Below are 12,723 nucleotides of genomic sequence, written 5' to 3' on the forward strand. Positions count from 1 at the left end.
AATTTATTTCAGAATGCAATACAAATGCATTTAAAATGTACTGTGAATTACATTGAAAATGTACTTGAATTGCATTTTGGTAAGGCTCCCTGCACTCATTACCTAACTCAGATAATAGCTTGGCATTCTGAGATGCGAACGTTACAGCTGCGAAAATATTATGGTCGAATGTGCAGAATCCCACAAAACAGCAAAAGACTAAAGATGTCACTAGTTACCCGGCTGAATTTAGGTTATAAGGTACACATTTTCTTTCTATAGGTTCACTATTTCACGTAACAGAAGTTTATATGTGTATCTCCATTGGAATATGAAGTTAATGTGCTCAGTGCAGTTACACTATTCATGTTAGTCTAGTTGTTAACATCAGCTAAAACTGATACCATTCAGTGCAACAAATTTACAATAATAGAGGAAATCAGAATGGGGCAATTCGTTTTTCACGGCACTGTAGCTGTGGTGGATTTTATTTCAGTTGAAAACTTTTACAATACTTTGGTGTGATCAATCTTTTATGTTCCCTGAAAAGTGTGTGTTTCTTTAAATAATCTGTACACCTCACTGGGTGTCTACATAATCATGAGGCACTTGAGGTCAGCTGAACCCAGACACACCTCCTTTAAGAAGCAAAGACGTTGATGGTAGCTGTCAAACAAGTTTAGGACCTTTTGTGTTTGTGTTTTTTTTGCTATTTTCTATACTGATCCAGTGCAAATCCTGTGGTTTACCACACGCTAAGCTACATTGGCTGCAATTGCCCCAGTATTTATCTATTTTACGTGTTGACTATTCTGTACTTTTGTGAATTGTTATTCAGTGAGATACCTTTCCTCAATTTCTTTGAGTAGCTAGTCAGGTGAGAAAAGAAGCCAGTTATGGATTTTGATCATGGGGAGGCAGCTGATGACATCCACATTTTTTTATGGCTTAAAGGGGAAAACAATCAATTGGTATTGGTATTCGGCCAAAGCAGCACTTAAATATTTGGTTTTGGTTTTACGCGTACTAGTACTGCACGTACATACAGCGGGCAGTTGTAAATAGTGGGTATGCAATATCAACAAACGTGAGCATGATGGCAGGTGTGTACAGTGCAATCATGTCGGTGGTAGGTAGTTGTGGCGGCCAAGATGTTAAAACAGCAAACTGCAATGTGTGCCACAGCGTATCTGGGGTGGGTACAACTCCCAAAGACATGAACACAAATACAATTACGCATCTGAAGAGTTGCCATCTCAACAAACATAAGAAATGTATTGATGCTAGTGCAGCAGTTAAGCAGAGCAAGCCAGTGGCTAAATAACACTAGTCTACTGTTGCTATTGTCTGCTACTCTGTCTGTAAAAGCATTCTAGCTAATAGTAATTTTATTCTTTATTTTTCCAAAAGAAATAAGTGATGTTTCAGTTTGCCCCTATCATGAATGCATTGTACAGATTAACATGTTTATCACATTGTTCAGCCAATTATAGCCTAGCTAGACCTTTCCAACTCAAGGCTCGATACATTCATTCATTGCTCGAACAAAAAGTAGCTCGCTCTGTAGTTGTACATTTAGCTAACAAGTCCTTGGCGTGTGGATGACAGCCAAATTGTGCACACCCAGAGTGTCCACATTCTATGGTGGAGTTCAGTCTTCGTACGTACATATCCAGTTGGACAACATGCTTGACTCTCACTAAGGTCACTAGGGTGTTATCAAACAGGAACGGGATTCCATGTGAGAAAATAAATAATACTGAAGTGATTGCATTTTATTCCTAAACAAAACCCATATGTTTAGGCTAAGAATATTTCATTTATTCCTATTCTTGGTTTATAGTAATCATCTCATGCATTCTGAACATCAACCAAAGCTTTCCATTAGATTATTCTTTCCTGAATATTTGCAAGTGTCGACACCTTTTGGGTTATTTATTTATTTAGCACCTTTCAAGCTGAGCACAATGTGCTTTTACCCTTTCAGACCCTGTGCACATTACAATGTACACCACTTGTCCGGTTTTTTATTTTTTTAAATGCTTTGTGACATTTTTCATGACATTCATCAATTAAAAACAATACAAGTCCATTGAATCTTCAACCTAGGATCTAGTGTCCATTGTAATGTACACAAGATTTGGAATAAAACAGTTTTTTGATTGAATCTCATTTCTGGATGCACGGGGAAATTGCATAGTTGAATTTTTCCCATCCCTGGAACATAATTCAGGTCTGAAGGCATTAACAAACAATCAGCATTAAACATGAAAAGTTGTGGCAACTTTACATTATACAGAGCACATTAAAATCTAATAAAATGTAATCTATAGATTAAACTGTACAGCACATGGTGGTCTGCTAGCATGGCTGTATCTAGAGATACAGAGAGCAAGCTCCTAGCTTCAAAACCTTTAAGTGTCAAGATGCCCAGATTCCTGTCGATTATGATTGCCCAGGAATCCAAAACCATTCCCATAGTCCTCTTCCCCAACCTGGGACACAGGCCCAAGCTTGCATGTGTTCCGAAAGCCAGGTCATGTGATGACGGTACTGCTGCTCCATGCGAGTGCAGATCAGCCAATCACAGATTGCCACAGTACCGCTACACACTACTGCTAGGTGGTAGTGCCGCAGTTTGCCGATTAGTCTGGGAGCCGAGATGTGCAAAACAGCTACCCCTGTGTATGTTAGCTACACAGCCATCAGCAATAAACACTCTGGAAACAATTCACTAGCGGGCCTTCACTACGAAAGAGAACCCTTGAAAAGCTAAACTGGTAATCACCATGTCACTCCCTGGGTGTGTTAAGTTTTTAAGTGTTACTACCTGCCTGTCTAATAATTAACATACCACACACCGGTGACTATTTCAGAGGTCAAGCTATTCAGAATGAGCTTTTAGTAAATTCCTTGGTGATTAAAACAGTGTAAAACTAGTTAAACTATTGATGAAAGGCAATTTGTCTACCATCCATGAATGGTAGACACATTTCATGGGTCCAAAATTTTGGGCACCCCTTCTGAGGTGGAGCTATACATCCCAAAAAGAGGCTGTACCCAATTTGGTGCTTTTGTTGTAATGGATTGACCCTTTTTAGCTTATTCCCAACTATAAACTAAATCAAATCAAAGATACCACCAAACAGGCTGCCTTCCTGTAACACAACTATAATACGAAAAATTCATTGCATAACACAGGATGCTATCGTCAATCAAATCGCGCTACACTTTTATCACTGAAGAACATCAGCTTGTGATTGTTTGCTCTGACTGCACCCATAAATGGAATCTCTGCCCTCATAAGAAAACACATTATTCATGTTGCTCAGTGAGTAGGTGTAACTTCATGTAGTTATATAAACCTATTGACACAGGTACTGTATGGTGCAGTATAACACAGGAACACCTTTTGAAAGTCACAGCCTGGGTTCGTTGTTCACCTCAACCACAGCACGGTATGAATCTCAATTTGGCTTCAGGTGTTATTTTTCTTTTTGTACTGTGTACATGATAGTAACTTTAGGCTATGTAGCCAACATAGTTTATGTATATTGTTGCTAATTATGTTTCATTGAGAAAATGTGGATTTCCAAATAACATGGATGTAAACGTCATAGTGCATCATAGGCCTCTGGCAGATCAAGATGAGCTGTAACGCTTGCAATAGCCCTATGTCATTTTAAAGCTGTAATTCATCAGAGGAATAAGATCCAATCCGAATTCGGGTAAGGTTTACATTTGTTTTTTACAAAGTAAAATTAGAGTGAAGGAGTTATTTTATTACATCTCAACTCTGACACTGAATCAGCAATGGGGACCTGAGATTTATATTATTGGTGTTTTTCACATTATTTTAAATAATCGCAGTACTAATAATTGCCGACTGTGGTACATTTCTTTACCACAAAGGCAACAAGCAATGTTCTGACAACATCCATTATAACAACATACCTTACAAACATTCCTTGACATCACTCAGCACCTGCCTGTCTGGAAAAAAGATGTGTCAGGTGTCCCATGAACAAACTTCCTCACAGCAAAAGGCTATAGCAGTGTTTGATCTAATTCAACTGGAATCACATTTCATAACTGAATATTAATATTATACTAAGACTGATTAATGCTAATTTCAATTAATTTATAGGGGTTGGACCAATCTCCATTGTCATACCGTTTCAAAATGGGCAACTTACCAGTGAAATCAAAAGCAATGCCTTTAATTCAACATAAATGGCTTTTACAAATGTAGGCAGCATTATGATTAATCTGCCATAGTAGCATTTTTGTACACTTTTAAAAAAATATTCCAATGGACCAGAAGTCTTGTACATTTTTTACAGATTCAACTTTTCACTCAAATTGTTATGCTGATAATATAATTAGTAATGAAAGCATTTGTATTAAATTAGAAAATAATGCGAAATAGATGCATGGTCACTAGTGGTCTCAGACTTTCGGACCCCACTGTATATTTTATGAAAATATTTCAACATTTCATTACATGCACAGAGTTCATTCTCAGTATTAATTTGGACCATTCTGAGATTTAATTGTGTCACCGGGGTCCAGTGGTAATGAGAGCAGAGTAAATTCCAACCCAGGACACACTGTCAATATTTACGAGAGAAGAGCAGAATCAAGCACAGACCCTGTATGTGTTTTGCTTCCATTGCACAGCATACACAGCATTGCGCAGCATGTTTAAATCAGAGTGCAAAGGGAAGGACAAGAAGACAAAAAAGGTAAGGAGTGCAGGGAATGCCCGCATGTTGTTTCTTTTTACTCACAATACAATACAAAAGAAGAGCTCTCCATACAAAATGCAATGAGCTCCAAAATGTTTTAAAATTGTTGCGTACAGAGCCAAATCAAGAAAAAAAAAAAAAAGTATTTGTCCCAGACATTATGGTGCTCACTGAATATGGATATGAATTGAGGTTGAGGTTGGGGAATTCAGCAGGAGGCTGTATGTGCTTTGGACAGTGTCTCTGGTGGTCATAGTGAGGAACTCTCTTCTGTCTGACGGTCAATCACAGAGCCATGACAAGGATAAGAAGAAGAAAGGTGGGGAATGCAAGGGCGGGGGAAAAAAGGAGCATCACGAAAAGAAAAAGAAGGATGGTGAGAGTGGGTCCTCCAGCTCGTCATCTGAATGCTCTGACTCGGACTGAAAGGTACTGTGCCCCCCCTGAGAAAGAAACCAAACCTGCTCTAGCACTTTCATTCAGCTTCTGCAGTTACATCTAACTTTGGCATTTCACCCACGCCCTCCAAATTCTCCAGGTTTCTTAAAGGTTAAATTATTATTTTCATGCCCTGTTTGTAATTGTTTGCATAGCTGGGTGTTACTGTAGAAAAACTGTCAGGAACAAAAGCATTTACACATTCGGTGCCCAGAAATAAAATACACCACATCAGTTTGTTATAAACTAGGACAAAGTAACTTTGGCACTCCTCTCAAATAAAAAAGCTAAACTAAAAACAAACACATATTTATGGATTAGTTTATTAAATGTAAATATTGAATTAAAACCAGGCAATTATGTTCCTGTTTCACTGTTCCTGTTAAACCAGCCTTTGTCCAGCTGGTTTAAGTTCACCTCTACCCCTCGCACCGCCTAATTTTTATGAAACCTGAAATGAGCAGACAACTTTCCCACTTTTTGGAATAGGAAAGCACTGGAGATCAACTGCTCATAGTATATTTAGTTTCAGAGAGCATTAATGTTAGAGGTAATATTACAGCCATTTACCAGACCCTTATCCAGAGCCACTTGCACCACTTTCTCATTTTTACATACTATCCCTTTATACATATTTTTCTCATAGCATCCCATTATACATATTTTTAGTCCTCTTTCTGTAAAAGTTTTAATGGATTACTGATGTTCTATCAATTTATAGATTATTAACCCCCCCCCCTTTTTTTTGTTGTTGCTTTTTTCAGGTCAAAGGAAAGAAGGAAGCAACAAAGACTCTCTGATTTACTGCTATAAGCTGCATTCATTTGTTGTTTTCATTATAGTCCGTTCACTAAGGACCTTTGTTTAAAGCTGGGGTAGGTGATCATTGGGCTCGAATCTGGGCAGAAGAAGAAAGATTTAGAAAAAAACGCACCCCCTCCTCTCCAGCCAGCCTCTCGGGGATGCCTGCCACAATTTTGATTTGTAGGTAAGGCTGCCTCCTGGCTGAGAGCTGCCCTCATTGGATGTTAGCTACCGCCAGCCATGAAATTCCATGAGAATCTGTCCCGGGACAAACACAGATACCAGATCCTAGAGCAGTTGGTTTATAACCAGCTGTCAAAATGTGAAGATAATTTCACCAAATATTACCAAAACAAAATAGCCTAGCCCAGCTTTAATAAATACTCCTTTCTGCCTTTTAGCTCATTTTATTTTTTGAAAGATTTTTTGGCAATAGCACATGCTTATTAAAGTCATGTACCCTCCTTTCAGCACAAACACATCTGCTTACATGTTCACCTGTTACAATGTAAGGATGACATTAATCTGAACTACGAAATGCAATAAAAACAGAAACTAACAGAAACTGTTATTCTTCACCACTTAGGCACTATTCCCTATGTAACCAGCAGGTGGTGACATTTGTCTAAGCATCTCACCCCACCGAGAAATTCAATACATCACAATATGCCTTTGGAAAAGAATATAGAATCGATGTAATCAAGAGCCAGAAATTTAAACCAATTACCAGTCTGCTGACAAACTGTAGTCTATTATTTCAAATGGTACCTTTTCAAAGAATCTTCTCAAAACCTAAACCCAAAATGATGTACACGTACGTATGACTGACTATGAATGTGATCGCAATATACTAAATTATAGAATAATTCTGTCCATCAGAATATGGCTTGAGCCCTACAGATTAAAACACCAAACATGTGGCTGGAACTACCTGTTGTTACTGGAGTCAGGAGGACTCAAATGAACCTAAAATCGATTATCTTCTGAATTAATAGAAATGTTTTAGAAGTCTGGTCCATAGTCTGTCAGTAAGTACATGGGCTATAGATGTTTAAGAGAAAAACTGAAGCACAACAGTGTGAATGACTTTGAATGACTGGCCTCAACATACTGCCATTTTTTTGGTAAGCCAATTTTGTTTTCAGAATGGTTTCAAAACCATGTATAAGCCTATAAACAGCCTCTGTCATGGTAAATGGTTGGCATTTATATTGTGCCTTTATCCAAAGTGCTGTACAATTGATGCTTCTCATTCACCCATTCATACACACACTCACGGTGATTGGCTGCCATGCAAGGGGCCGACCAGCTCGACAGGAGCATTTGGGGGTTAGGTGTCTTGCTCAGGGACACTTCGACACACCCAGGGTGGGATCGAACCGGCAACCCTCCGACTACCAGACGACTGCTCTTACTGCCTGAGCCATGTCGCCCCTCTGTCATCAGACCCATACGATGATCCAGCACCAGGGCAGTTTGCTGGTAGCTGAATCTGATATGCCAGGTTTTTTAGATCCTGTTTTCCCCCAAAAAAATCCACAAACATATGAACCTGGAAGGAAATGCCAGCATCAAAGGACTGACTTACAGAGATCAAGTAATTGCAATAAAAGTGGAGTGCATCAACCAGCTCTACATCTGAATTGGCAGATAGAGTAGCTACTGCTCTGCATTAAGCACTCAACGCAGTTGCTCCATTAAAAAGGAAATTGTTGTTGAGAGAAGAGGACTGCCCCTTGGTATACTGACCACACTCCGGCTCTTCAACAGAAGTCTCCACACTTGGAAATCCAATGGCCTCCACTAATTTGCAGGTAATTTATTTGGCCTGGAACGATTGCCTAGGTGCTTATAAGTATGCTATTTCCAAGGCTGGGTGATCTTACTTCTCTAACCTTAACCCTTCTATTATCTTAAGAGTTTATAACCACTTTTATATTTGCAGTCAAATTGATCCCAACAGTTTAAATAAATGCTAAATTATTGCAAAAGACAAGATTTCATTTGACACTTTGTGTGTCGTCTTCTTATTATCTCCCAATTACTAGCCTTTAATCCATAAATATTAAAAATCTGTGAGAAACATCTCATTTTAGAGCCTAAGGTTCAGTAAGTGAAAGTTTGGCACCTGTATGGAAAAGTGCCACCAGAATCATCAACAAAAAAATCTGAGATAAAAATAAAAATTGTTGTATATCTTCTGACATTTTATACAGTTACAGAGGGTCAACACTCTCTGGTACAGGACCTTTGAAAACATTGCATTATATTTATTGCATGTTTACTCACTAAAATAGAAACTTTAAAAAATCATGCGGTATCAAGATGAAAAAATGGTTAACTGGTTTTTAAACACTGTCAAACACTGAATACATAATAGGATGGTTAACTAGGTGGCTGAGCTGACTGTGGCCATAAGCTCAATAGGGCAATGTGCAATTGGTGGGCGCTTAACCCAGGGTAAAGCTGGGTTCAGTCATTTACAGACGCACATTCATCTCTATGACCCCCCGCTGGCTGACTGGGTGGTTCTGGACTGCCTACGGAAACCTCATATGAAAGTTCTTCCTCCAACTCTGCTCTGTGCAACCTTAGCTATAGTCTGCTGTGTGAAAAGCAACTGGTGACATCATACGTTCTTGCGGAGATACATGAATGTCTACACTCTCCCAAATGGACAGTGGAGTTTGGCGCATGAACACGGTTACCGTTGCGGATGATTGGTCATTTTACTTCGGGGTGGGAATTGAAGATGCTCAGCCTCACATTGGCTGGCTTGAACTAAACGCAGTATATAAACCAGTTTAAATTCCAGTTTCATGCAAGAGTATCTCATTCATTCATTCATTCATTATCCAAACCCGCTTATCCTAAATAGGGTCACAGGGTGCAAGAGCTTCCTAAATTTCTGAACAATTCCCTGTTCTTGGCAAATACATTTTGGAGACAATGAATTCCTAACTATCATAAGGTTCTGTTCCCAAATTAATCTACAAATCTTGAACGAATCTACCAATTCTCCTCTGACATCTCATTAACAAGGTGTTTTCGCCCACAGACCTGCACCTCTATGGACGGTTTCGCACTTGGTGATTATTGTTACGGTAAATCGCCCAGCCCTAAAGGAGCTGGACTGCTCCAGTCCCAGTCCTCTCCTGTTCCTGGTTCTTATGCCACGACACAATGCTAAGATGCATCACCTTACTCTCCTGAATTAAATATACACAAACACATTTATTTTTCTGGGACTTTCTATTTCATCAGTTATTGTACTACTTCAGGCAGTGGCCAAGCACTCTTTCCATTTGCTCAGATTGATTTCCCATTACCTCCCTATTAGCGTACCATTTAGCATATCTTTATTGACACCAAGCTGACTAGTGGAGGATGGGCTCCCCATCTATGTCTGGGATGATCCTGAGATTTCTTTCCACCTGGGTTTTTTTTTTTCTCACCACTGTTTACTATCCTTCCGTACAATAAACTCCATGTTAAACAAAACAAGATTGAACGTACTAGCTCTATTTCTTTTTACATGAAAAATGAATACATCAGCAATACCAGTTTAACAGGAAGACACACTCCCAGAGAAAGAATGAGAGTGAGGAAAACAAGCATAATACAAGACATATCAAGGGTTTTACTGAAGCTATCAAAGCTCTTCCTTCTGGTGAAGAACAAACAAAGTATTACTTGTGGGTTCATGTAGAGTATGTGTGATTCTGGTGTTTGAAAAGCTTGGTCTCCTGGCCTTTGAAACGAATTTCAAGCCCGAGATGTTTCTTAGAATCCCCAAGGTGAACACAAGAAACAGAGTGGAAATGTTGTCTTTGAAAGCAAGTAGGATTGTTTCCCCATCTCAAGAGCGTTCCGTTCTGTGCAAGACAACAGTGAGTGAGTGCCTGAGCTGGCGGTGCCAGAGGCATTCTGTAGCTCGGGATGTGAAGCACACCTCACAGATTCCAACAGCCCACAGGTTTGACCGACGTCTCATTTGAACCCTGCCCTGCCCTGACCCCGCACTGCTTTTCGTCATGAATTGTTCAATGCTCTGTAATGTTAAAAAAGTTTTCCATCAAAGGCTGATGTGCTGAGACCTGCTACAACTCCTTAGAACACACCACAGTTTGGTATTAGCATAAACTGCCTGCAGCCTACCAAGCTACCATGCCAAGAACAATTCATGCTTACCGACAGAATAAAGCCATTTAAAAGAGCACTTCCCCGTTTTGTTTTGAAGTGTTGTGTCAGCCAGGTAGACTGTCATCACGGATTGATTCCCTCCCCATTGTTGGACACAATAAAGATGCTCTGTCAAATGCACATCCAAGGAAAGAGAAAACATCACAGAGAACTGAGTGGGGAAGATTTGTCCATCAAAAGCAGACACAGCAACTGAACCAACCTGTACTTTTGAGTAGAGCATTTGGACCAGCCTGGAACATGGAGCTGTGTCTCGGTGTTGCCTGGCAAACCATGTGGGAAGGACATGCAAGCAGCTGCCAGCTTTACAGTTAATGAGTTTCCTGTGATCCAGTGATTTTCAAATTCAAATAGGCCAACTTTATCATTCTAAATATGTACACACATGAACACACACTGTGCATGTGAAATTACCAAGTTCTTCCATTCTGTTAGTCATCTATATTACCTTTTGTGTATGAAGCTACAATTAACCATTACATTATGGGTGTCGCAGTAAATAAATTAAAGTAAAGAGATGGTAAGGCACAACCTTGTGGTATGCGGTATTGCCGTTGGGGTAATTGTTTGAAACACTTCATACTGTACTTACTGGACTCAACGTAACTTGATTGGTAACAATTTTGGTTATGTACTATACCCTCTTGTATCATATTGTAATTACTTAACATTACACCATCACTAATCCATCTCCAAGCTTCCTTTAATCATACCAGGGTAATTAGTCTACAGCACTGACTGGACTTTTCTGCAGCCAAGGCCTGATGTTCATTTAATAAACAAGCTAGCTAATGTTAGCCAAGTTGGCTAACTTTTACTCAACCGATAAACTACCTTAATATTCACTTTGCACCCAATTCAATAAGCAAGCTAGCAAACATTGGCCGCCCGCAAACTTACCTAACGTGGTGTACTGGCTACCAAACCTGCTAATATTACAGCCAGGTCAGTTGGCTATTGTTAACTAACCAACTTCCTAAGCCACAACTTCAGTATTTGGTTCATTACCTATCTACTTCGTATTCATTGAATTCACTCAGAACTGTATAGTTGTTCCGTCTCTACTGAGCTGCCGCCATGATGCTCCCGATTTTCAACAATCGCTGATGATCACCATCAATGCTCACTTTAGCGCTACTTCACAAATGAATCTACTTCCTACCTGACTGGACAATGTACCAATTACAAATTCTTGATTGCTAACACACTAAAACTATCAAAAACTCCCAAATTATTGCTCTCAGAGGACCAACACACTCTCAAAACTAAAAACCTGTTTCACTTGTTTTAACACGTGCTGCAAATAGTCAAGGGTGGCTGGAGCTTTCCCACTATGTTGTGATTTGGGAGAATGGCATTTTTTTTCAGGGACGTCAGTTTCCATTGTGCTGCTCAGGCTCATGCATGGTTCATGGTTCAATGCATGTGTTATCTCTGCCTTCATATTCCCCATTCTTTTTTCAGTACAGTTTGCACAATTGCAACCCTTACGTGTGGGGGAAATGTTGTGCAGGCCATGGAGGAGGCCTGTGTTGCGCTTAAATCCATCCAAGGGTAGATCAGGCATACCAGGCTCCCATGCTGCCTAGCAAGAGCAAACATCATGTGTGATGCGGATTAAATCTTGTGGCCTGACCCAGCCCAGTGACAGGACAGGGATCAAACTGATGATGCTGAATAGTGTGAATTGTAAACTATTCTCCAAATTGCTGCTTTTGTTTGTAGAGCTGCATATACTGAGTTCCTTTTTTAATGCTACGCTCCTTTGAAATTACTACATTTTTGGTGTTCCTTTAACTGTGTTGTGTTGACAGTACAGTACTTTTCACTCAGCATCACAGTGCTGCTAATAAAAAAAATGGAAATTTGCACAATCCCTCATTTGTTAGTAGTGTAACATTGCGAAGATCAAAATCTGAAAACCAGAAAAAATATATATTGTAAGGGTTCACCTGAGTTCTTCCAGCTGCTAGCTCTTCCCTCATGTCTCCCTGTCTTATTAGAGTTAATTGTTTGTCTTAATTTGATTATTAGTTCCCTTCATTCTGCAGGTTTAGTTAATTTAGGTTATTGTCTGCATGTGTGTCATGTTGTATAAATGTTCCCTGCTCCTGTTGTTCTTTGCTGAGTCTTTGTCTGAACTGCCCCAGTTTGTCACCACTCCCTCGTGTTCATGGGTTATAGAAAGTTTTCCCAAGTATGTTGTTTCATGAGTTCTCCTATTTATATTTTGCTTTTGTGGATTTTTGTTTATCTGACAGATGTGTTAAGGGTAATCTACATTGTCTATGTTTTTGATGGGCTGTGTGTGCCATATGAAGGCAATGTTTAATTTTGTGGGAAGAGTATATGCTTTTGTGAAGTGAATTTGAGTTTGGCATGTAGGTTTGTACTGATTGGAGTGTGCAGTTTTGGGATTGTGTTAATAGTTTTGAGAAAGTGGAATAGTTTCATAAAATGTGTCTTAGCAATTGGATATGGATATGACTGTAATGTCATAATGCCCTGGTCACTTCAATGCACACAATGCACAAGCCACATTAAATGGTCA

General features: G+C 39.5%; 1 long non-coding RNA gene across 1 annotated transcript; it reads left to right on the forward strand.

Annotated features, from left to right (window-relative positions):
- Positions 1 to 3,309: 3,309 nt before the first annotated feature.
- LOC133108369 (uncharacterized) lies at positions 3,310 to 6,534 on the forward strand. The gene is made up of 4 exons (XR_009704647.1): positions 3,310 to 3,437; positions 4,660 to 4,724; positions 5,019 to 5,156; positions 5,930 to 6,534. It is a non-coding gene; the product is annotated as an uncharacterized LOC133108369 (long non-coding RNA).
- Positions 6,535 to 12,723: the final 6,189 nt, after the last annotated feature.

This window comes from Conger conger, chromosome 13 (assembly GCF_963514075.1).
Source record: "Conger conger chromosome 13, fConCon1.1, whole genome shotgun sequence".
Lineage (NCBI taxonomy): Eukaryota > Metazoa > Chordata > Actinopteri > Anguilliformes > Congridae > Conger > Conger conger.